At 36.9% G+C, this 26,229-nt stretch overlaps 1 protein-coding gene across 3 annotated transcripts in view; it reads left to right on the forward strand.

Annotated features, from left to right (window-relative positions):
- The first annotated feature begins 837 nt into the window (after positions 1–837).
- dlgap4b (discs, large (Drosophila) homolog-associated protein 4b) overlaps positions 838–26,229 on the forward strand; it is a 97,210-nt gene continuing 71,818 nt past the window's right edge. For 2 of the 3 annotated variants that reach the window (XM_026255958.1, XM_026255965.1), the window contains exon 1: positions 841–1,062. The gene's annotated coding sequence lies outside the window, so the exon portion shown is untranslated. Of the gene's footprint in view, positions 1,063–26,229 lie in introns of all 3 variants that reach the window. The other variant, XM_026255966.1, reaches the window with a different exon arrangement.

The raw sequence follows: 26,229 nt of genomic DNA on the forward strand, positions 1-26,229 counted from the left end.
CAGATGATACTACTATTATTAAACCCCTAAACTGTCACTCACGTTTTTGAAGATAGACTTGAATGTGCATGATACAAACCTACATTTTTATAATTCATGACTGAAAATATTTTGTAACATGATATTGATGTACCATTTACATGGTAATGAAATGTCTGATTTTAAAATGGGTTTTAAAGGATGAATTTTGAGATTTTAAGTTTTCAGTCCATATATAAGCTCTGATGATTTCTAAAATGTGATAGAGAAAAAGGCAACGAGGAAGTCTTTTTATAAACTAAGGTCAAAACTCCTGTTATAATGTAGATTTTTTTTGAGGGTTATATATATATATATATATAATGTATAAGCCTTTTGGTGGCATAAATTACTATTCAAATTAGTTTTAAAGGGGGAAAAATCAGTGTGAACATTTTTCAAAACATCTTTTGCTTTACACTGAAGAATAAAAACATGGATTTTAATGCACATTTAAATTTTTGATTCAATTTTTTTTTTTAAGTATATTGTTAGCAAACTTTTGAAGATTAAAAAAGAATGAAGACAAAATAAAGAAAATAAGAATAAAGAAAATAATACAAATAAAAGATTAAAGTTTTATTTATTTACTTGCTCAACGTCTAAACCGAATGAATGAGGGTCGCTGTCCGTGGTGCTGATCTCTCTCTGTCTCTCTCTCTCTCTCTCTCTCTCTCTCTCTCTCTCTCTCTCTCTCTCTCTTAAACAGACACACGGATCTCTCTCTTTCTCTCTCTCTCTCTCTCTCTCTCTCTCTCTCTCTTAAACAGACACACGGATCTCTCTCTCTCTCTCTCTCTCTCTCTCTCTCTCTCTCGGTGTTTGTGTCGCTCTCCTCGCGGCTGAATCTCGCAGCGATGGAGCTCGGAGTGGCTCGTTTTCGCGCTCGCCGGAGATAAAGTGATTTTAAGGAGAAATGCGGCGTGTTTCCAGTGCTGCTGATCTCACACACCGCCAGACCTGAGCTCACATTGAGACGAGGAGCGACACTGGGAAGTTTAATGTTCCTCAAGAGCGACGGAAACAGTCATCCGAACATCTGAGGTAAAACTCCTCGATCAGCTGAATCTTCTTGTCTCACGCTATTTGTGCTGTTTGGGTCGAGATGCGTGTGTTTCTGTCACAGTGTGAGGGCTTGGGCTGTGTCTCAACCTAGTGAGCTGACTATATAGAGTGCATTTTTGCGGGCATCATAGGCTCGTTTTGAGTCAAAACGCTTGTGTACAAAAATTGGTATGCAAATACTATACAGTATGCTTCATTATTGTTTGAGACACAGCTATGAGGCTAGTAGTCGTGTAGTGGATGCATTTGGGCTTGATGAAGCACTTGATGAAGGGTAAATGTTCCTAAAGACTGTCTGTCAGTCTTATCTCGTATATGCATTTAAACAGTGATAGCTAGTGTTGAATGACTTGCTAGTGAGCAGTTGACTTGAACTTAATTAAATGACTAATAGAACTGCTAGCCACATTAATTCCTGTTATGAATCTGCTGGAGCATCATGGTTATTGATATGGTTTAAAGCTGAAGGGTGGGTTCAGATGCATGCTCTCCTGACCTCTACATAAAACATTTCCCAAAGGAGGTTAAGAATAGTTTCAGGAAAGGGCAAAATAAAATGTTTGCATTGACAAAAACATGCAGAAATATATGCAGTTTTACACACTGGAATAATGTTTCCTTGATACTGTCAGATATGCTGTTTGACCATATCATGAGGTCAATATAAGCATTTGGGCTGTTTCAGCATGCAGCCGAATTCACTTCTTGCAAATATCTGCTTTTTTGTGAAAACTGAATTTGCCTCTTTAGTTGTCTGGCTGTTCTGTGCGATCTGATGTATGGTATCATTATATGTGGATTGAGCTGTTTGAAAAACTCTTTGCAGCTGGAGATTTAGTTTCATAAGCTCATGCATTTTTTGTCTTGTCATACAGGCTCCTCTAAGATAAAGGCTGAATAGAATGGATTTTAGAATTCAGCTCAGCTCTGGTTTTGTTTGTGCATCCAGCTCCGTCGTTCTTGTCTCTGGTATCTGTCCGCTCTGTTGAAAGCCCCTCTAACTTACCCTCAGCTTTTATTTTTAAAACTTTCTGCAAACGGTTTTCTTGTCTATGCATGACTTGAAAGTTAACTTTTGACTATATGTTTTGCGTAACAAATGTCTGTCCTTTTAAACATCTTTAAAAATACAACAGATTTGCTCAGATTTTTGTGTTGGCTCTCATTTGTTGAGTTTTTATCTAGCGCAGTGAGTGTCATCTGTGATGCTCTCTATAACAGGCTGATGGCTTGGCAAATGCTCGATTCGTCTCTGGGCACACGTGAACATGCACTGTTTTAGCAACTCACAGTAGACCTAGACATCTTGGCTTTTGATGCATTTCTCAGAGCATTTTATACTGCACTGCATATGAGGATTGTTGCTTAATTCTTCGGCTTATGCCCCATTTTTTGTAATAATGTTTTAATTATGGCATTTTGGAAGTGCATGTGCAGTCTACAAACTTTTTTCACATTGTCTAATCCACATTTCTTATTCCTTCCTTCCTTTTTATTTTTTTTTATTTTTTTGTAAATTCACTGACAAAAGCTGAGTATCCTCATGTGATTATTCTCTGTGAATGAGAAGAGTAATGCTACAGTTTTTCTAGTGCACTGAATTGCTGTCTACCATCTACATGCGTCCTGCCTGAAATGAAGGCTCATAAGTGACAGATTTGGAGCGCAATGTGTGTCACACAAATAGTGTCTCAAATGAAGCAAACGGGAAACTGGATGCACAATTGATTCCAATAGACTTATGATAATTTGATATGTAGTTATGAAGATAATGATGCAACACTAAAAACTGTACACAGAAATATGAAGTAATATAGTCTATTTTAATTAATTGAAATATATAATATTGAAATATATAATCATTTAATGCATTCTATGTTTGCATTCACTGTTAAAGATGCATTCAATGCTGCATTATATTTAGCTTAAAATATCTAAGTCTAAACAGTTATTATGATAATGGTTTACAGTAAGATTCTACATGTTAACATTAATTAATTCAGCAGCTAACATCAAATAACAATGAACAAATATTTCTTAAAAAATCAGTTGACAACTGAAAAGAAACAAGAAAACACTGTTGTATCTAAATTGGTCTAGCAATTTCAATGAAGTAAAAGTTTGTTCAAACAAATCTCACTTAATGCACTAAAATAACATCAGATAATTTATTATGAACAAACATGAATTAACATTTAATAATGCATTTTTAAATTCCCTTTAGCCTAGTTTAATAAATAATGTAAAAATGTTGCAAAAGTGCATTAACTAAAGCTGAAACATATTAATTTTAATAATCATGTTCCCTAATTGCACAGAACTGAGCCATCTAGATATAATACATGTAGAAATGAATCAGTGCATTCATTTAGTGCACAAGACCTGATGCATGCTCTGAACTCAACACAAAATGCTCAGTGCTTTGTCTTAAAGTATATCCTCAATCTACTGTGTCCAAGTTTTGCTTTCGATTGATGATTGACTCTTGCTTTCAATAGAAACCTCCAAACTAACCGAAAGCCCTCAAACAGCAGTGAAGTTTCAATCTTATCTCAGTCTGCAATTGTGAACAGGCTTCTCTTGAATGGGCCGGAGTCAGTCCATCACAGTGAGTCAATAAGGAAGCGAGGGCCAACAGCCACAGCAAAGGCCATGAATGGACTGCTAATCATTGGCAGATCAATAGCCTTTTCAATAGCGCTTACTCATATTTAAACAGGGCTCAGGCTGAGAGCTCTTTCTGTGCGCGCTCGCTGCTGAAATGTGACACAATGTTCACGTCTCGCAGTACCAGCTGTGTCTTTATGCCGCCAAATTAGCATTCACTTTAGCAGCACTATTTCAGTAAGTGTGTGCGTGGATGCTTTTTTATAGTGGCCTGAATAAGCCCCACATAAATGCTTTAGCGAACTCAAAATGCTCTTGTGCTATAAGAAAAATAAGGAGTCGAACCGAAGGTGACTGACGTCTTGTTGTGGCATGATAGCTTGAGTGAGCACCTCTATAAAAGCAGAAGTTTCGCTGTGAAAGACAAGAGTGAGTCATTCTACTGTGAGGAAGTTTATTCACAAGTGGAAGACATTCAAAACAGACACCTTCAGTCTTCCCAGGAGAGGACGTCCCATTAAATTCACCCCATGATCAGACCGTGCAATGCTCAGAGAAATGGCAGACTCTCCAGGCCTCAGTTAACATGTTAAATGATAAAGTCCAGGACAGAACAACAAGAAAAGGACCAGCCAAGTATGTTTGGAAGGGTTGCCAGAAGAAAGCCTCTTCTCTCCGAAAAGAACATGATGGGATAGCTTAGGTTTGCAGAATTAGACAGTTGCACTTTATTTTGATGGTCCCTTTAATGCATTCGATTGACTATAAGTAATGTTGCACCAACACATCTACTAGCTCTCAACAGAGTGTTGTTAGAGTAGAAGTAGACTAGAGTTAGGGTTAGAATAAGTTGACAAGTACATGCAAAGTTACTAGGGTGTCTTTTTGGAGACCATCTTAAAAAAGAGTTAGCAGATCTATTCTAATGACAGACATCAAGGTGCAACATTACTCATACATTACTCATTTTCAACAAAGTTCAAAAGCGACCATCAAACTAAAGTGTTGTGCATAAGAACAATTTATTTTTAAAGTGGAAATGTTTGGCCATAATGCACAGTGCCAAACTAAGCACAAACACCTCATACCAAAAGTGCTGGACTTGTGGAGGGAAGATGATTTTGGGTTTGATTAATTCGACCATGAACTCCTCAGTATACCTAATTATTCTAGAGTCAAATTTGAGGCCATCTGGCCAACATTGGGTCATGCAACGGGATAATAATCCCAATCACAGCAGCAAATCTACAACAGAACGGCTGAAAAGGAAAGAATCAAGGCTGTGCATAAACAAATGCTCACAAACCTCAATAAACTGAAGCAACGTTGTAAAGAAAACTGGGCCAAAATTCCTCCAGAATCACGTGAGAGACTGATAAAGTCATACAGACAATGATTGGTATAAAATATGAATAAATCCAGCTTAATAAATAATGACACGGTGTAATTTGTATAATATAATATATTATATAAATAACTATTTTAACTATATAAATATATGTTTAATATATTTTTTGTCAGGATTTTTCGAGAATAGAAAGTTCAATAGAACAGCATTTGAAGTATTTTAATGCAGTCTTCCTGAATAAAAGTACACATTTCTTTAAATATGTTTTTTGTCATATTATATAATAATAATCATACTACTAATAATAATACTCATCCATAAATAATATATAACTAATAAATATCTAATGTAATATGCAATTGGCAATGGTTTAATTGAATAAACAGCTGATGTTGAGCTCAGTATGGTTTGGAGCGCAGAGACGTCAGTAAAGCAGCTTTGTGTTTTAGTTTTCAAGCATCACTTGGTTAAATCCATCAGCGGAGAAGTCTTTCATACGTTAATTCATAAATGTCACTGTGCTCTCTGATGTGTCACCCAAAACCCAGAGAAAACGCTCTCTTCAAGCTATTTCAAATGACCTTCTTAATCCCAGCAGTGGTTTTTCTATAAAACAAATCACAGCTCTGATGGTTTTAACCTACATACATGAGGACAAATAGGCCTAATTGGCCATGAAAGAGAGTGAAGGACGTGTCATTGGGACTATAACACTATCTGGACACAAGTGGTCCGCTGATGAAGCACAGCGGCGCTGGCCTCGACATTATTCATGCACTTCCTTGTATTGAATATCTGCAGAAATGGAGACGAGCGTTTGGTTCTGGAGATGGGCTGCCTGATTCCCTGTGATGCAAAACTGAGTAGAAACTCTATGTTCTGTTTTCTTTGTGACACAATCTTCCTCTCAAACCCCTGCTGCTGAGAGAGAGAGAGACTTTGACTTTTAAAAATCTTTTAATCAAACAACTAGTTTAATTACAATATTTGCACCACACAAAAACAAATAAATAACTAAATTAGATAATAATAATGATAATTCACAATTTTACCAATTAAACCATAACTCTCCAAAACCATTTCTCACCACAAGAGCATTTTTCACACTCCACCTTGCATCAAAAAAATCCATGTTATTTGTTAATTTACAATAGGCATATTCTACAGCAACCCTGTACTTTACTAATGATTTGAACATTCCAATCAGATCAATATTTTCCCCATCATTTTTACATGTGTGGGATTTCAAAATTGCCAACTTTGCTTGCCCTAATAGAAAGTTAGCCACAGTGCACTGTGCTTTCCATTCCTTCTTGTACTTCAAGCCCAAAATAAACAGATTTTTTGTAAAAATAAACCCAAGTTCAGTAAATATTTTCCCCAACAGTTCAAACAAAGGAATTAATCTAAAACAATCAGAAAAAACATGAAAAACAGTATCAGGAGCATTACAAAATGGACATGTAAATGAAATCATTGCATTAAATTTTGAGACAAGACTATTTGTGGCCACAGCACAGTGGAGTATTCTCCACTGGAGATCCCCAGATCTCTTAGGAATAGGGGCTTTATACAAACACCTCCATGATGGAGTTAATTCTGAGGAAATTGATAAATATTCTCTCCATTTAGTATCAGTCCGTCTTTTCAATTGAGCGTAGAACAAAGATTTCACACACATTCCATACAACATCTTTTTTTCCACATTCTGAAACAAAACATCTTTAAATCCCTTTAATAACAAAGTATTATTTAAATCTTCATCTAATTCAAATCTTATTTCTACTCTAAGATCTGGAAAGGTCAGGGACTTTTCACCATTTTCAAAAAAAGTTTTTACAAAGGTCAAAAAAGATTGAGGAATTTTTTTTTTGAAATCCTCTATTAACCCTTCAACATATCTTTCTGATCTCAGCCCAACTTGATCAGCTATCGATGAAGTCGTACGCCATTGACCTTTTGTAGAATCAATTAAGTCCATTACAGTGACTATTCCAGTCTTTAAAAACATATCAACTACTGTACTTGAAATCGATGAGTTCATTTTAAAAAGAGAATTAAAGAATAATGGTTCCAAGACACCGTAATGTTCACTCTCCTTTCTGACCTTCTTCAACAATTGCCAAGCTCTAAACACAGACTCATAAAACTTTAAAATACAACGACTTACTCTTGAGACAAAAGATTTTTCAATTAAGAACAACTGCTTATCTATTCCGATTCCTCCTATATCTTGTAGGATAGACAAGCTGTATGCAATCCAGGGAATCTTATCTGAGCAGTATAACAATTTCTGTAATGTTTGAAGTCTCATTGTTTTAACTCTTGCTTCTAAATCTATGAGTCCTTGTCCTCCTTCAGTCACTGGGAGATATAAAACCCCCGGAGGAACCCAATGAAAACCATCCCAGAAAAAATTGACAAAACTTTTTTGAATTGTAGCAAGTAGCTCTTCAGGAGGATCCAAAACTGTAAACCGGTGCCACAACATTGAGGCTGCCAAGTTATTAACAATTAAACATCTCCCTCTATAAGATAACTTTGGAAGGATCCACCTCCACTTTTGGAGTCTACCTGTAACTTTATCAGCTAGACCTTCCCAATTCTTTTTCATGTAAAGGTCAGTTCCCAGATATACCCCGAGAACCTTAAAACCATCCTTAATCCATTTACATTGTTCTGGAAGCCGAGGAGGGTCTATATTTTGCCAGTCTCCTAGTAGCAGAGATGTACACTTATCCCAGTTAATTTTAGCAGATGTTGCTTTCTGAAATATTTCCAGGCTAGAAATCAAAGCAGATATATCATCGGTGTTACTGATACATACAGTTACATCGTCTGCATATGCTGTGAGTTTTACAGGTGGAATTTCTGGGAACCTAGGAACAACAAGCCCATGCAATTTATTCCTTAAAATTGACAGAAAAGGTTCAATAGAAATGGAGTACAAAAGTCCGGAAAGAGGGCATCCTTGTCGTATACCTCTAGTTACTGCAAAAGGTCTAGAGAGGCACCCATTAATTCGCAGCATACTAGATGTTTCACTGTATAATAATTTAACACAGGAGATAAAATGTGGACCAAAGCCAAAAGCCTTCAACGTCTTTAGTAAATATAAATGATCCACTCTGTCAAAAGCTTTCTCTTGATCTAGAGATAAGAGTCCAATGTCAACTTGATGTGTTTTGGCAACTGTAATGATGTCTCTTAACAAAAATAGGTTGTCGAAAATCGTTCTTTTGGGGATACAGTATGACTGATCCTCATGAATTATTGTTGCCATACATTTCTTCAACCTATTGGTTATAGCTTTTGACAGTATTTTAAAATCAGTACACAGTAATGAAACAGGACGCCAATTCTTCAGGTATCCAAGATCTCCTTTTTTGGGTATTAAAGTCAGTACTGCTCTTCGACAGCTCAAGGGTAGAACACCTTGGTTAAAGGACTCGAGAAAAACACGATACAAGTCTTGTCCAAGCACATTCCAAAAACCTTTGTAGAACTCTGCAGACAGACCATCCAGTCCAGGTGATTTGCCACTGTTCAGCTCCAGCACAGCACTTGACAGCTCAGAAAAAGTTGGAAATCCCTCCAGCTCCTCCTTCTCAGTCGATGACAACTGAGGAAGACCTTGAAGAAGTTCTTCGACTGCTGCTTCCTCACAGTGTTCTGAATGATAGAGATCCTCATAAAAAGAAATAGCAGAAGCTATAATTTCTCGCTGGTCAGTAGTTTCACTGCCATTAGAAAGTTTCAGCTTATGGAAAAAATTCTGCTCTTTTGGCTTTCTCTCTAGTCCAAAAAAGAAGGCAGTTGGAGCATCCATTTCATTTTGCTTTAAATATCTGGTTCTCACAAGAGTTTCCTTCTCCTGTTCATCCAATAAATCCTTCAAAAGGCTTTTATTCGTTTTTATGATGTCAGCTGACAATAATCTGCCTCCTTCATTAATGTAGCTTTGCTGGAGAATTTCTTGCTCCAAAATCTTCATTTTCATTTTCACATTTTCTGTATTATGTGCAGTGTATTGTTGACAAAAGTTTTTAATCTGCACCTTTCCGAGGTCCCACCACTGATTTAAAGATGAATAACTAAATCTCTCTTCCCTCCAAGATTTCCACAAGAGATCGAAAGAGTGCACAAAGATGTGATCGTGCAGTAATCTGCTATTAAAGTGCCAGTGTGTCTGATAGGGTTTAGACGACAGAACAGACATAGACATAGAAATAAAATGGTGATCTGACATAAATGTTGGTGAAATACAACTGCCATAAAATCTTCCTTTACTACCCTTTTCAACATAAAAACGATCCAGTCTCGCAGCAGAAACCTTATTTGAATTCATTTTCAACCAAGTGTACTGTTTAGCATGAGGGTAAGCCTCTCTCCACACATCTAGCAGATTGTGTCTGTTAATTAAAGATTTAAAAACACCTGCTGAACTAGGATGAGGTTCCTCATGGTTTCGATCTAATTTGTGATCTACAGTACAATTGAAATCACCCCCTATTATAACAATGTTCTCCTGAGGACATTTTAACAATTCTTCAGAGAGTTTTCCAAACAAAACACTTCGTTCATTTCCTATATTAGGAGCATAAATGTTAAAAAAGGAAAACCTATTATTGTCTATTGTTAGATCAGCCCGTAATAAGCGTCCAGGCAATATTTCTAGAAAGTCTGGATCATTTTGTACTCGTTTTGAAAATAAAAATGCAACACCAGCGCTTAGATTCGTACCATGACTTAGGCCAATATTACCCGACCATTCGTTTGTCCAGTCAACTTCATTACAGACGTCAGTATGTGTCTCCTGTAACATAATCACATCCGCCTTTTTAAGATGTAAATACTTAAATAAAGCAGTTCTCTTCTGTACATCCCTACAGCCATTTATATTTAAAGATCCGATGTTAAATGATGCCATGAGGATTAAAAAAGAGAAAAGACACATAATCCAATATATCCTGTTCATTATGACTATTTAAGGTTTTTTTTTTAGTCTTTTTCTAACAGCACTAACAAACTTTTTAAGTCGGTAGCGCTTAGGTTGATCTAGTTCATCTAAAGTGGCCTTCTTCATGGCAACTAGTGAAGACTCAATAAAAAGCCTTAAATCAGCAAAGAACATTTCAATCTCTGGCTTTCTCTGATTTTTTGTTGCATTTAAAAAGTCATTAATTTGTTCCACAGTATAATAACGAGACTTTGCAACTCTCCCAACAATATTTCCCTGTGAATTAGTTTCAGACAATTCTTCAGCAATCGACTCTGAATAATCACTGTCCGAGTCACTATCTATTACTTGCGATTGTGAAGCATCAGTGTCAGACATTTTACCACTTAATACCTGCGTCTCGTTCAAGCCATCAGTCACTACAGGCTGATCTTGCTCTCCAGGTTGCTCTGGCTCAACAACAGCCTGCCCACTGTCGCTGGATCCACGCTGTCCAGCATCAGTTATTTTAGCAATAGTCTCATTTATATCAACACTACAACCTTGCTGCACCTGCTCTCCGATGTCAGTAAGCGCAGGGCTTTCCACGCTCGGATCGGGCGCTGCACTTTCACTATTCGCTTCAGACGGACCACTACTCCCTGGAGCGTTCAAACTCGGCTCTGAATTAGATTCGACTCCATTTCTTGCCGTTTGAGCCTCTTTAACCAGAGGACAGGTGGTTTTAATGTGACCATATTTTCCACAAATAAAACATTTCATGGACTCGGTGCTAATAAAGATCGTGTAATCCTTTCCAAGCACCGTTAGTTTAACCGACACATCAAGCGTTGCAAATTCAGCACTCAGTATCATAACAGCCTGACGTCTGAATGACATGACATGTTTCAACTCTGGAGTTTTCAAACCCAGAGGAATCATCTTAATCTTTCCAACCAATTTTCCATAACGAGTTAGAATATCCTCAAGCGCTTTATCAGAGATAAACGGTGGTACGTTTGACAACATTACCTTTTTCGATAGGTTAGACAGGGGTAATACAGGAATAAAAACATCATTAACGATCAAACCACACTCCACTAAATGATTGACCATTTCAACTTCTTTCAGAAAAACAACCATTGCTTTATTCATTCTAGAAGCAGACATGATGTTTTGTGCACCGATTTCTCTGCCAATTGCAACCAAAACGTTCTCAATGGACACTGACGCGTCTGCCGGCATGCACTTGCACGCATGCCGCGCGGACAAACAGGAAAAACCATCGGAGTTTGAGCCCATCTCTATCAGCTAAGCTGACAGAGGTCAGCGCCCCGACTCTCTATCCTCTAATCCAAAGCAATATTCAAAAGGAATAAACCCAGAAAAGAAGGAAAAGTTTGAAACTCACTCAAACAAGCCGCTCAGTCGCTCATACACACGTCCCAAACGCTCCGCACTCGCGCATGCGCACACAGAGAGAGAGAGAGAGAGAGAGAGAGAGAGAGAGACGGAGAGAGGGAGGGAGAGAGGGAGAGAGAGAGAAATCAAAACTGAACCAGTTTATTTTTTAGTACACATTTCTGGTCAGCGTTCTGTGGAAAGGTAACTGTGGATTCCATAGAAAGTGACTTTTTATGTCTCAATTTGTCAATATGTCTTTTATTTTTTAGTTTATGTCTGAGAAGAAAAAAAGTAATCCGTGAACAATTATGAGTTTGCAACTTGCAATTGCAAAAAAAAATCTAAATTGGGAATTATATAATTTAAATGAATTAAAAAGTCATAATTGCAATAAATTCTGTAAACTTACGATTATGAGTTTATAGCTTAAAATTGAGACAGACATGCAGTTCTAAGAAAAAAGGTTAGAACTGAGATGAACTGTGATAAAACATATTGGTTTGCTATTTTTATCCTATCTGACACTTTTGATAAAATTGTGAGATATACCGTAACTCTGTTATGAATTTACAATTTAGCAATTGTGAGATATAAAAAAATCAAAATTGGAGGATAGAAAAGAAAAGTGTGACTTTTTAATCTGGCGACTCAGATATTTTGAGAAAGTCAGAATGACGAGATATACTGTAAACTCTCCGTTATGAGTAATAACTTGCATTTGTGAGATCTGAACAGCAATTATAGTTATCTTTTATCCTGTGATGGAAACCATCTTTCATAGTTTCCTCAGTGCATGATTAAAGACAAACTCATGAAAAAATGCTTGTTCGTATAGTCTTCTATCACAATGAATTCAAAATCTAGTTCAATTTTCGACTAACATCACTTAGGCCAAAAATAATGTTATTAATAACTATTTCCTCGCTGCTATTGCATCATGCATCTTCAAATGCATCACATTATGGAAGTAATGGACTGATTCATGTTGCCTTTATAGCTCAGGAAACACCGCACATGTCTTGTCATATACAGCTGTGCTCGAAGAGTGACACATGGTGAAATATGGTGATTCTGACCTTTCTATACAGCCCATGTTTCAAGAAGGAATTAATACTAGATAGACAGAAAGAAGGACATGAGCAGGAAAAGAGAAAAAGAAACTGACAAAAAAGAGAGAAATAAGCTCTATTCATTTAGCTGCGGTACCCTTTTGGGCTGTCGGCTGCATTGTCGAAAGTGTGAATAATTGAAGCTGTGAAAATGTCAAGCAGGCTGTCCTGAAAGCCCCGAGCTGTTTGTCTTTCTCAAATTAGCACTGAATGAAAAATCACACTTTTGAAGAAGGTAGCAAGAGAGAGAGAGGGGCTCGGTTTGGTAAATACATAATTTAGTTGCAAGCTCAAAAAGTTGATTCGACTGTGTTTCTTGAGGCTTCAGTGCAGCTCAGATTTGTTCAGTAGCTCGGCTGTTGTTTCACAGTGTGGTTAAAGTCCACAAAATGCACTGAAGTCACTTAGTTGTATTTACAGGTGAAGTGAGTTATTGATGCTAAACGGAATTCTAGAAATAACTGTTATTAAACATGACTCCCAAATGTCTTCCATTGGTTGGACAGACAGATAGTCCCGCCCCCAAACTCACACCATTGGTTGAGCTAATGTTGCTGCATCAGGCAGCTTAAAACAGATCAGTGTTTTGAAAGCAGTTTTGCACATTTTGGGGTACATCCCTCAAATGTCTTTTGTATAATGACTCTGAATATGAAGTTTGGATAGAAAAATAAGTCTGACTCTCTCGTTCAGTGCACAGATTCATCACGGCCAAACTACTCTGCCATCAGCCATGAGTTTAAAAAAGAAAAGATCTTCTATTTTCAAACCCTGCCCGACTCCATGACGTGTCATGCTGAGACCTTCATTACCAATGTAGATTAAAAAGAACAGAAATGTGTTGCTAGGTGCCTTTTAACCAAAGCATCTGTTTAACCAGGAGTCATGGCCGAATGAGCCCCATTAACTTCTGCTGCGCAACAGAGACGGACACTACTGCTTGTTTTCTCCATAGACCCATATCAGCTGATATAAAGGTCAGGATTGTATGCAAAACATCAGATTTCTGACTGTAAAATGGATAATCATGTAACAGCAAAAAAAAGCCATTATTTTTAGATAAATAGGCTATTTTTATTTTTATTTTAGTTTGGTTGTAATTGTTTCTATATACGTTGTAGTTCTTTCTTGATGAACTATTTGCTAACAATTATTATTATTATTATTTTTATTAATTTTTTTTTTCTTTTTTTGCACATTAAATGCATTAAATTTAATGCTAAATAAATAAAACAATTCAAAAATGCATCAATTAGAACCAATATTTCTATATGAAGATTGTTCTGCTAATATTGACATGAGCCTCATCTGTGCTCAGATGTTTTTGAAAGTTAGGCATGTTTTTGCCTAATAATTTGAATTTGAATTTTGTTTTCTGCCATTTCTGAGTTTATATTTTGCAGTTTGAATGTTTTTTTCTTGCAATTCTGAAATTATAATATTTAGAAGAATTGTGAAATAAAATAAAAAAAAATCTTACTATTCTGAAGTTTACATCTAGGAATTGTGACATTATATCTATATCAGAGTTAAAATTAAAGCCATGTTTAAAAAAAATTGTTACTTGAAATAAAACATAAAAAATATGATTTTTGACATCTAAGTGCCAAACTACGTACACTTGCTCATTTCTATTTAGTTTAACTTGGAATATTGAATAACTAAAACTGAAAAAAGTAAATAAAATAAAAGCCTACAAATAGAAAGAATAAAATTTATTAATTGAAATTAAATAAAAAAAGAAAAACCCATGCATTGTGAGCCAAAAAATAACTTATAATTTTTTTTTAATTTTTTTTTTTACCAATAGTTATTTGAAGTTATTTTGCTGATTAATGTTGTTTGGTGTGGATTTTAGGAATGAGTGTCCTAGTAATGTCTTAGTTGGGGATTTTATTAAACACAGAATTGCTTTGATAAAATAACTTGAACTTTACAGTCTAAATAAATTGTATTCGGACCAAATGCACCTTGCTTCATACTGTTGTTCCTGCATGTATTAATTCTTTGCATTAAAAATCAATTTCTACTTCACTTTTTGGTCAGACTTTTTGAAACATCTCTGGCAACTTTTGGCATCACATTTCTTACCACATTTCCTCCGAATCGGGCAATATTAGGCCAAAAAGCATGCAATTCAATAATCCACTGAAATATTGTGCCATCTGGACATGTTTGGCGTACTCTTTTCACTGTAGTGTGATTTGAGATGCTCTAATCCTGGTCGCACATACTATAATAGCATGCTAATTGGGATGCTGCCTGACTACTTCAGGCATTTAATTAAACTAAACACCAAATTGGCGGAGTCAAAATATCCTGCTCTCCTGCGCTAAACCTTATTAAGTGCTGTTTATTCTGTACGGTTTCAGATGGAGTGATATTACCAGCAGTGCGTCCTGAGAGTGAGTAGGAATGCCATAGCTCTGTGTGTGTGTGTGTTTGCGTGTGTGTGTGTGTGTGTGTGTGTGGTTTACAAAACAATGAAAATTATTCGGTCATTTACTTTCATTTCTGTGGAACCCAAAATGTCTGTGCATTCAAAAGAAACAGAAAAAAAAGACCCTTCTATTTTTAACAGACCCAAATGTAACAATTTTTTATTATAAAAGACACAAAAAAAGCTAACAAACTCATTGTGATATTTTGTTGGTCATACAGTGGATAAATCAACAGGTAAGAAGCAGGTCAGATTTCTTCACTCACTAAATAATTACATTTTTTATTAACTATTTGCATCTATTTGATTTTAAGTAATCATGTTTTCAAAAAACATTAATTCAAATTGCTTAGAATCAGCATAAATATTTTCATTGTAAAATGTAAAAAAAAATGTAATGTATTCAGTTAAAAAGTATGAATATGGTTAAAAAATGTGTAGCTGTGGAATGTGCAATAAAGTTTAAAAAATATGCAAAAAAAATAGTTTATGAATAAAATGCTAATTATTAGTAAATACATACTTTTTTATTGTTATATAGTTTAAATAACGGGAAATACATAATACTTAAATGTAGGTCTAAATATTTTTTAAGAGTCAGTGTGGTCCAATACTGTTTGAATCCCAGCGTTCTTGAATATATCCATTGCCTGAACCATAGACAACCAACACAATTGTCTACACATACAAATGTCTCTTTGCAAAGGTTTTTTTATACATAATTATGTTGTCACTATGTGGTTTCTAAGGAGTTTTGGTCTGTTTTATCGTTTGATCCACGCACCTCTCCTCAACATGACAATCATTCATGTCTTCATGTGCTGAAGTCGTACTGTGTTCACGAACACTTACTTTTCAAGTGATCTTCCCTTTGTTAAAAATTGTCCTGTATGACAGCGGCTGCAAGCGATGCGGGTGCCACAAGCCCTGGAGCTACAAATGAATCTTTCACAAGCTCACCTCCCTCAAGCAAGAAAGACACAGTATGAAACCGAGGAGACACAAGACGTGACGAGGAAAACAGAACGAGAGAGAAGGAGGTGTATTTTTAGCGGTTTGACCGTGACCACGGCTCACATCTGAGCTACAGAGAAGACACTGACAGACTAGCTGAAGAAGCTCTGAACAAACACCTCATCTTTACAATCACGTCATTTGTTCTGGGAAAAACAACATGACAAACATTAAATCGTCCCAAGTGACTACAAACTCGATTGAGCCACATGAATCATCTCTGGTTAACAGGGAACAATGTTCATAACCACCTCCATAATGTGACATATTTATCAATGAAACAGAGTATTCAATATGAATATGTGCATTTTATCCATCAGGAATTGATTAGAAAGAGACTATAAGTGTGGTGGCAAAAAAAGTGCTCTTCACTCATATTTGACCTCTAAAAGATTTAATGTTAAATGTCATTGAAATGGTGTGAAATTTGGTAAAGGTTTTGACACTTGCTATGTGAACACACAATCGTACATGATTTGAAAAGGGTAAGTAGTCCTGAAAAAAGAATCACACTTGTACTCGTCACGGTCAAAAATGACCTCACTGGAAATGAATGGGATGTGTATTTCATCTAGTGGAAAGTTTTGGTACTGCGCCCAAACTAAATCTTCCTTTTTGAGATATCAACTTCAAATTTGCAACATAACTTTAGATTTATTGCTTTGATTTTTTGGGCATTTTCATTAAAACCTTTTTTATATTTTACTTTTCTTTTTCTTTCATTTTTTTCACTTATCCGTAATAATCAGTTTATAGTTTAAGTTATACATTTTATTTAGAGGTATATGTTTTAAAGTGGTTGACAGGAAATCAATGGATTATAAATACTGCATGAATATAATTTAGTACCATAAAAACCCCTAAAAAAAGTTAAATAAAAGCATTATCAAACTAAACTACAGAGCATTCATTAACCATGACCTTTCATGTTACATAAAAAATTAAAATCATTTCAGAACATGTTTTTATTTTTGCATGAATGAAAAGTTAAAAAAAAAAATTCTTGGGAATAATGAGCTCTGATGAATCATGCTCATTTAGATCAGGAACATTTTATTAAGAAAGTAAACAGGGTCACTCTTGACATTTATGTTGACTTTAAATACAGAAGAGAATGTAATTTCTCTCTTTTATCGAACCACTTTTAATCTCCTTTCACTGCGATCCGAAAGAAACGCACCAAATCTCTTTGCTCAGAGCTCTTTCCGGTTCACAGGGAACTTTGAATCATCTTTTCTCATTTTTCCATCCTAATTGTCTGTCTTCCTAATCCTTTTCATTTTTTAATTCTAATGCTCCTTTGTTTCTCGTTTAACTTTTATGCTTAATGGAGGAGCTGTAAACCGTCAGCAACAAAATAGCAATCAGCTGATTGGGTTATTTAGGTTTGCACATACGCCTTTTTTATTTTTCTCATTTAATTATGCAGAAGCTCCTCTTTTGGCCAGGTGTACAATGCCTAATCAAGAGCAATACATGGCATTACTCAATTACAATGCAAATGAATGATATCAATCAAATCACAGACACGCTGCTCCTGACTGTTTGCAACGGAATTCGAAATGTGCAATTTCTTCCCGTTCATCACCACGAGCAGCTTTCTTTTCATATTCAAATGTAATTAGTTTTTGTGTGAAAACCTGTGCAGTTTTAATGAGCATTCAATCTCATGGTGGGCTTTCTGTGTGTTTGTTTCTGTATGTGTGTGAACTGATTTATTGGTAGACCTTCACATTAGTGATGGCCTCCGTGGCGCTCGTGGCTCTAATAAATCAATCGCAGATATTTACAACGTCCTGCCTTCTACACAGATATGTCTGCCAATATAAATAGTCTGTTTTGCATGATTTTCTGTAGCTGCTCGCTCTTCAGTCGTCATGCATGGATGGATTGAGAGAGAAATGAACAGAATAAAAGAAACAGACAACAGAAGGCCGAGATAGAGAGGTCAGAACAGCCAGGCTTTGGTTATACAAGAGCATCAGATAGACCAACAGATGAAAAGTGAGTAAAAAGAGGATATCCACGTCCTTGACTGTGAAAATATTTGAATAATTAATCACATAAAAAAAAAAAAATTGTAGGAATTAATCTCATGCTTTTAATTTATGTGGACAAATCCAAGATTCACTCCAAATTCAGGCTGGTTTTGTGAACCAGTTCAACTGATTCATCTGACTCAAAAGAACGAGTCGTTCATGAATTAAATTTCACTAATATAACCATGCTGCTCATCACCAATTATTAATCGGCTCATTACAAATCACACAAGAGAGGTTTTGTGAACCTGATTCAGCTGATTCATTGAAAAGCTATGACTCAAAGGAATGAGTCTTTCACAAGTGGAATATCGTTAATATAACTGAGCTGCTTATTATGAATCACACAATCGATTACGACTCACTGTAAGTCTGAAAGAGACCAAGTTTTTGATTAAAGACCTGTTTGGACTGATTCAGTCCGATTTGTGAATCATTCAGGATTGTTTTGGGAATCAGTTGATTCATTGAAAAGAATCGGACAATCAGTTCTGACTCACTGCGGCTCAAATGTATCTACAATGAGTTATTGACTAGAGACCTTTCTGGACTAAATTCATGAATTTAATATAAATCAAATATGCCTGAAAGAGACTGAGTTGTTGAGTACTGATTTGTGAAGTCATCCAGGCTGATTTTGTGAAATGGTTCAATCTATTTATTGATATAGATGTGCTGTGTATAATTATACTGATGGTTGTTAGTTACAGTATTGTTGGTTACAGTTTAGGAATGGTATTTATTCAGCTACCTCACTGTGATTGGACAAGTCAAGTTTTGTATAAATATTGATACTCATGTTTTTACATATGTGTTCATCAGACAGAATGAGCTGTTTTTGGACTGGAAGTCTTGAGTTCTGAAAGTACCAGTGTGTTTTCTTATTACACTGAACTCTTTTAGAGATCAGGATCAGGAAACATTTGATTTCTTGTGAAATGAGTGCTGTAAAGTGTCCATGAACTGCTGCTCCATTGATTTGCGTCTGCACTGTTTTGTTTGTTTCAAGTCGGGTCTCTGTTGAACCCTGCAGGCCTCCGTACCGAGAAGTTTGTTTGTACCACAGATTGTTTCACTTGTAATTGACTAAGCGCATGCTACGCTTTAAAATCATCTGATTCCAGCCGCTCTGTGCGCTGGCGAGTCTAGGACACAGAGTCGAATTCCTGAGGGACTCAGTCCTCCTTCGGGAGCGTATTAAAAGCAGTACATTAAAGTTTGATGACTTCCATTCTCTTCTCTCGCCGTGCGACTCGACAAATCAGGCCAATTACGCTGAGATTGGGGACAGCTTCAATTGGATGGCTTTGGCTTTTTTTACATGTGCTGCTACGTCAAGGCTATTTCTGATTCTCAAGCCCAAATTATATCTGTGTACTGTCAGTTGCAACCATGGGGGTATTTTAAACCTAATAACTCACCGGAAAATATGTGGCAAGTTGATTTTCATGCAAAAATCTGCAGTGTCTACCAAATGAATAATTGGTAAAAAGGTTTGGGATGCACTTACCTGTTATGTAATTAATGAATAAAAAAATCTACATTTTGGGTAGAAAAGCATATGCATATATATATAGAATTTGTAGAATATTTCTTTAAATTATTGCACGTGCTGACCAGAGAAACATGTGGATGCAGGACTGTCATAAGATCTCATGTGACGGTAGTAAATCATCTCTATGCACTCAGACTCTGACCTTGACTACACTGTTGTTTGAGATGAAGATGAAACACTGTTCAAGGTTTCTTATCAAGCTGTGCATCACAGCTGGTGTCTCACTTTAAAGACCTGAGTACAAAACCAGTCTGTTCAAAGGGGCACAGGTGATTTGCATTTTTATTATTATTATAATTTTTTGTATCACTCATTGAAAAGTCTTTTCTGCTTACCAAGGCCGCATTTATTTGATGAAAAATACAGTAAAAACAATAATATTGTGAAGTATTTCAATATAATAAAAATATGAATAATGAAATAAAAAACATAAATACTAATTGAAATATAAAATTACCGTTGTATTCTAACATGTAATTTATTCCTGTAATGCAAAGCTGAGTTTTCAGTAGCCATTTTCAGTAGTCTTTAGTGTCATTTTCCAATGTTGAAAATATTGTGCCGCTACATTTTTGTAAAAAATAAAAATAATAATAAAAAAAGGATTTACAGTATTCTTTGATGAATAAAAAGATTAAAAGTGCAGAACTTGTTTGAAATAGAATTTTGTAAAATTATAAATATCTTTACCATCAATTTTGATCAGTTTCATGCATCCTTGAGCAATTGAAAGGTGGTATACAAAAAAAAATATTATTATTATTTATTATTATCATTATCATTAATATTCATGATGAATAAAAGTACTCAAATATTGTTAAATATTGTTGTTTGATCCTTAATGAATTATGACCGCATAATTGAGCAAGTAAATAATATTACTACAGTAAAATTGTAACGTCATACTCATAGCATTGTGAATAGTCTAAATATTTTTAGAACAAGTCCCAATTATCTGAATAAAGTCACAGAATTGTGAGATCAAATGTGTAATTAAAGTTGAGAAATATTTTGAGAATAAAGGTACAATTTTTGAGAATTTTTAAGACCTTAATCAATTCTGCAACTTTATATATATATGTGTGTGTGTGTGTGTGTGTGTGTGTGTGTGTGTGTGTGTGTGTGTGTGTGTGTGTGTGTGTGTATAACAATATATTAGTATTGTCAAAAGATTAATTGCGATATATCGCATCCAAAATAAGCTTTTCTTTACATAATATACGTGTGTGTACTGTATACATTAATATGAGGGGCCGTACAAGCCATAATTAATTCTGGGAATCTCACACACTTACATTCTTATTACACATACATACATTTCTACTCTTACACACACAAACATTCTCCTTTCACATACATATATTTTTGTTTTCGCGCACATACATTCTCCTTACACATCCATACATTTCTGCTCTCACACACATACATTGTCCTTTCACATACATACATACACATACATATATAGAATGTAGGTTGTAAGAGAAGAATGTATGTATGTGTAAGAGAGAGTATAGTGGAAACCGAAGGAGTATAGTGAAAACGGAAGGAGTATAGTGGAAACTGGGAAACGGAAGGAGTATAGTGGAAACCGGAGTATAGTGGAAACGGAAGGAGTATAGTGGACATGGAAGGAGTATAGTGGACATGGAAGGTGTATAGTGGACATGGAAGGTGTATAGTGGACATGGAGGGCTTATAGTAGAAACGGCGAAAGGGAAGAAGTATAGTGGAAATGGATGGCGTATAGTGGAAACTGGGAAACGGAAAGAGTATAGTGGAAACGGAAGTATATTGGAAATGGAAGAAATGTAGGCCACACGGAAGGCGTTTAGTGGAAACCGAAGGAGTATAGTGGAAATGGGGAAATGGAAGGTGTATAGTGGACACGGAGGGTGTATAGTGGAAACAGCAAAAGGGAAGGTGTATAGTGGAAAGGGAAGGGAGGTTACATGCGATCAGGGTCACCGTGACAGGTCTTGATCAGCATTGCTGAGGTAGACGAAGCAGCCGCAGAAGTATTTCGGCAAGCTATCTGGGTTTTAAAAAAGATAAATAAAGAAATATTATCATTGTGTAAAGGTTACATGGCCACGTCCTTAGTGCGAGTTGTGATGGAGGATGCGGGCTCAGCCTCAGTCGTGTTGCCAGATACATGTATTATAAGCGTCCAAGGTTGTTTTTTTTTTCACTTAATTTAGGAAGTGAATTGAGTGGGAGGTTGCAAGTTAGGGACATCGATATCTTTATATTATTTCAATAACACAAGACTCATTGCGGTTTATTTATTTTTAGATTTGTATTTATTTCTTTATCTATTTTTATTTCGTTTTTTATTTTTCAATATCTGGCAACGCCAGCATAACATTAACTGTCACTAATATTTTAGGTTATTCTTATTTTAGTAATATTCAGGTTATTCCTGACAGGATGCAATTTGTTAACACAAATGTAGTGATCTTCTTTAAGACAGACGCACTGAAAACGGACACAAAGAGGAGAGAAGCCGTGCAAGCAGAGAAAATACTGTATCAGACAGAACAAATTCATTGAAATACTGAAAGAAAACCATAATTATGGAATTAGGGTGGGGAGAATATGGATGTATTTCTTATGAGAACTGACTGTCTTCAGTAAAGTTTCGATGGCATTGTCTTTTCCTCTTACCATCGTTAAATCTCTCTCTCTCTCTCTATCTCTCTCTCTCTATATATATATATACATATATAATATTATATTGTACATTCCTCTTACCCTCTGTTTTATGGGTAGTTTTGTTGTTCTGCTCTCTTTCGGTACAGTATTTGTTCCTGTTGAGAGTAGGAATGTTTTCTTGTTCATGCAGTATTTCATTTATTACAGTTAGAGTGTGTTTGTGTCCTCATTTGGTGGTCTTAAAAAAGAAGCTGTGTGTCTCCATCAGTCTCTCAAGGTTAAGGAAAGGCCCAGTGGGAGAAACGAGCTGCTAGTTCAGAAGTTCAGGTGCCATCATGAATAGAGTTTAACATCAGTGTGGAGCAGATGTGAGCGCTGCTGTATCTGACCAAACGTGCGTGAACTCGCTTTTCTGGGAATACCCTGTGGTTGCTTCTTTTCAGCCACTGGTGATAAGATTCAAACCTGATTTGATTTGAGCTGAGAGAAGTTTATTACTGTAAGTAAATGATTTAATATTGAAATGTATATTGAGATTTTTTTTGTTTGTTTGTTTTATTTTTAGCTGTATCTCCCACCCAGATTTGATGTTTAATGCAGTCACATGTAATCTGAGAGATCACGTTAAATGTTTCCTGAGAGCAGCACTGCTGTCCACCTCAGATGACCCTGCTATGAAACGATCCGGCACATTAATCCATTTTCATTTTCATCTGAAACAGCTGAACTCTCTGAGCGTCACGGGTCAATGTATTCATGTCTGACGCATGTGAGCCTGAGCAGGCCTCTTGTTTTCCTCTCTAATTCCACATTAGCATTTCTATGGAAGATTTGCAGTATCTCAGCATTACAGATCCCCTGAAAAGATAAGTAAGAGACGCTTAACTTTGATTTGAACTCTTGATGTTTAGAGTACCCTGTGAAATATGTTCATTCGCCTTTGGCTTGTTCACGATTGTGTGACAAAATGTTCTCAGAAACATTTAATGGTTCTACATTTGGCAGCATTTACCAGAAATTTCAGGGACAAAATGATTTTTTTATTATTATTATTATTATTACAGTCACCCCAAGGACAGTTCAGTGCAGTTAAACACTAAAGACATCAGCAAACTAAACTGAACATTTCTTTGAAAAGATTATAGTCATTTTAGCTCCATCATAAGCATAAAATGTTGATATGTTGATATGAAAATATGTCATTTCTTTTGGTCAAAAATGTGGTAAATTGCTTTTATTCATAAGTCACTTTGAATTAAAGTGTCTGCTAAATGAATAAATGTAAATTAGGAGCAACATCATAATGTGTCACATGAAGTTTCCTGCATGTTTTAACAAATCATGAGAGCTGTTAGCCCTGCCGAGTGCTTTCATCGCTCATGCCGATTTGTAAAACCTCTTCAATCAGAAATGCATGTTGTGTGCTGAGCTGTCTTTAAAGAGTCATGATGTGTTCGAGTAAATCTGCAGAAATATCTAACGCTGAAACATCCTCCATATAGCAGCTCTTAAGTCATCTTTTGTGGACAAATGTGGGCACGAAGGACTCATTTGTGATCCGAATGATTTTATTTATTTATTTTTATAAATGTCATGTCAGTATCTTTGATAAAATTAAAACTATCAATCTATGTAATTTGCAATTTTTTTTTATTTGCCTCTAAAAATACCATATTTTTTATGTACAGTAAGCTTGTTTTTATGTTCTATTTAATATTTATTTTAACTTCAGTAAAAACATTTGAGTAAGTTCAGACAACCAAAACCTAAATTTGGTGACATCTGGTGACATATAATGGTAAAAAAAATAATAATATCAAAATATAAAAAATATCAATAGCCACTAAATGACTGTAGTGCTCAGTGGCTGCATACAAGCTGAAATTAGTTTTTTTAAATTTGTAAAATTTTAGAAATATATATATATATATATATATATATATATATATATATATATATATATATATATATATACACACACACACACACACACACATTGAAGATGTTGTATATGCTCACCCCCTCATTTATGTGTATGTACGATCTCCATTCTGTTGGATTTATAGATTTTTACTGGACAAATAAAAAAATGCTCTGAAGTTTAGTATTTTTAATTTACTTCTTATGGGTTCCCAATTTTGTCAAGGAAGGTGTCACACACCTGGACTCATTTAGTGTTTTTGCCCCAGTGACCCAGTTTCTGTCTTCCGTGTTTAGTTTGATTAGTTCCCAGGTGTGTCAATTCTATTCCTCATGTGTTCCATGTCCCTGTTAATTTAGTTATTCCATCCACCTGTGTTTCCCCATTATCCTTTGTACTTAAGCCTTGTCCTTTCAGTTCTGTTTGGTCGGGTCTTCAATTGCCACTTGCTACTTACGTGTGTCTACCTCTGTGCTCCATGTTGGATATCCCCTGTGTTGGATACATTAAAAGCCTTATTCTGTTTATCCTCGACTCCGTATTCCTTCAGGCAGCGTAAACCCGTGACAGAAGACCCGACCTGAAAAAGAAAATAGAAAACTGCGTGTTTTTTCCCTCTGTTTTGTTTTTGTGTTTTCAAAGTCTTTTTGTTTCATAGTGTTCTATGGATCCCCTCTATCGTCCCGAATTCCTCATCCTTCTGCTGAAGCAGGAAGGACGTTCTCTCGAGGACCATACCAGACAGTTTATTCTATTAGCTAATGCCACCAGCTACCCGGACGGCGCGCTCTGCACCTTCTACAACACCAGCCTGAATTCCAAATGCAGAGCGTTGTCGTCTGAAGATGGTCCTCGAGAGGATTTCGCCGCATTCGTGGAGTGGACTCTGGCGAGAAATGGCTCATCTTTCACCATCTGCCCCATAGAGGATCTCGCCAGTCCCACTCCCGACCCAGAGGCCAGCCAGCCACCATCACGCCGCACGGAGCCAGAGCCCACCGCAGCCGCAGAGCCCGAGCCATCCACTGACAGGGAGCCGGATCTCGAGAGCGCGACTGACCAGGTGTGTGAGCCGGCAACACCGTGCATCGTGGGAGTCCTCGTGGAGATCGAGGGCGTGGAGGAAAGCCCTGCCCACACTCCTGCGACTGAGGGTGAGCTATATGCAGTCTCTGAAAGTCATATGGAGCAAGTTCTGGATCTGATGGACTGGTCTACGGAGGTAATCCCTAATATTCCTGTTTCCCCGCTGGTTCCGTCCAGCCCTGATTCCCCTGTATACCCTCTCAGTCTCCCACTCCTACCTCCTCCAGTCATTTCCTCTGCTCCATTTCCGCTGGTTCCGCCCAGCCCTGAGTTTTCTGTTTCTCCGCTGGTTCCGCCCAGCCCTGAGTTTTCTGTTTCTCCGCTGGTTACGCCCAGCCCTGAGTTTTCTGTTTCTCCGCTGGTTACGCCCAGCCCTGAGTTTTCTGTTTCTCCGCTGGTTACGCCCAGCCCTGAGTTTTCTGTTTCTCCGCTGGTTACGCCCAGCCCTGAGTTTTCTGTTTCTCCGCTGGTTACGCCCAGCCCTGAGTTTTCTGTTTCTCCGCTGGTTACGCCCAGCCCTGAGTTTTCTGTTTCTCCGCTGGTTCCGCCCAGCCCTGAGTTTCCTGTATCTCCGCTGGCTCCGCCCAGCTCTGAATCTTCTGTGTCTCCGCTGGTTCCGCCCAGCTCTGAATCTTCTGTGTCTCCGCTGGTTCCGCCCAGCTCTGAATCTTCTGTGTCTCCGCTGGTTCCGCCCAGCTCTGAATCTTCTGTGTCTCCGCTGGTTCTGCCCAGCTCTGAATCTTCTGTGTCTCCGCTGGTTCCGCCCAGCTCTGAATTTTCTGTGTCTCCGCTGGTTCCGCCCAGCCATGATTTTTCTATTTCACCGCTGGTTCCGCCCAGCCCTGAATCTTCTGTGTCTCCTGTATTCCCTCCCAGCCTCCCTCTCCCGCCTCCTCCCAAACCTGCTGGTCCCTCTACTCCTCTTTCGCTGGTTCCGTCCAGTCCTGATCCTCCTGTCCTTCCTCCCATCCTTCTCCTCTCTCCTCCTCCTAGACCAGCCAGTTCCTCGTCATCCCTGCTGGTGCCAGTCAG

This window comes from Carassius auratus, chromosome 6 (genome assembly GCF_003368295.1).
Source record: "Carassius auratus strain Wakin chromosome 6, ASM336829v1, whole genome shotgun sequence".
Classification (NCBI taxonomy): Eukaryota; Metazoa; Chordata; class Actinopteri; order Cypriniformes; family Cyprinidae; genus Carassius; species Carassius auratus.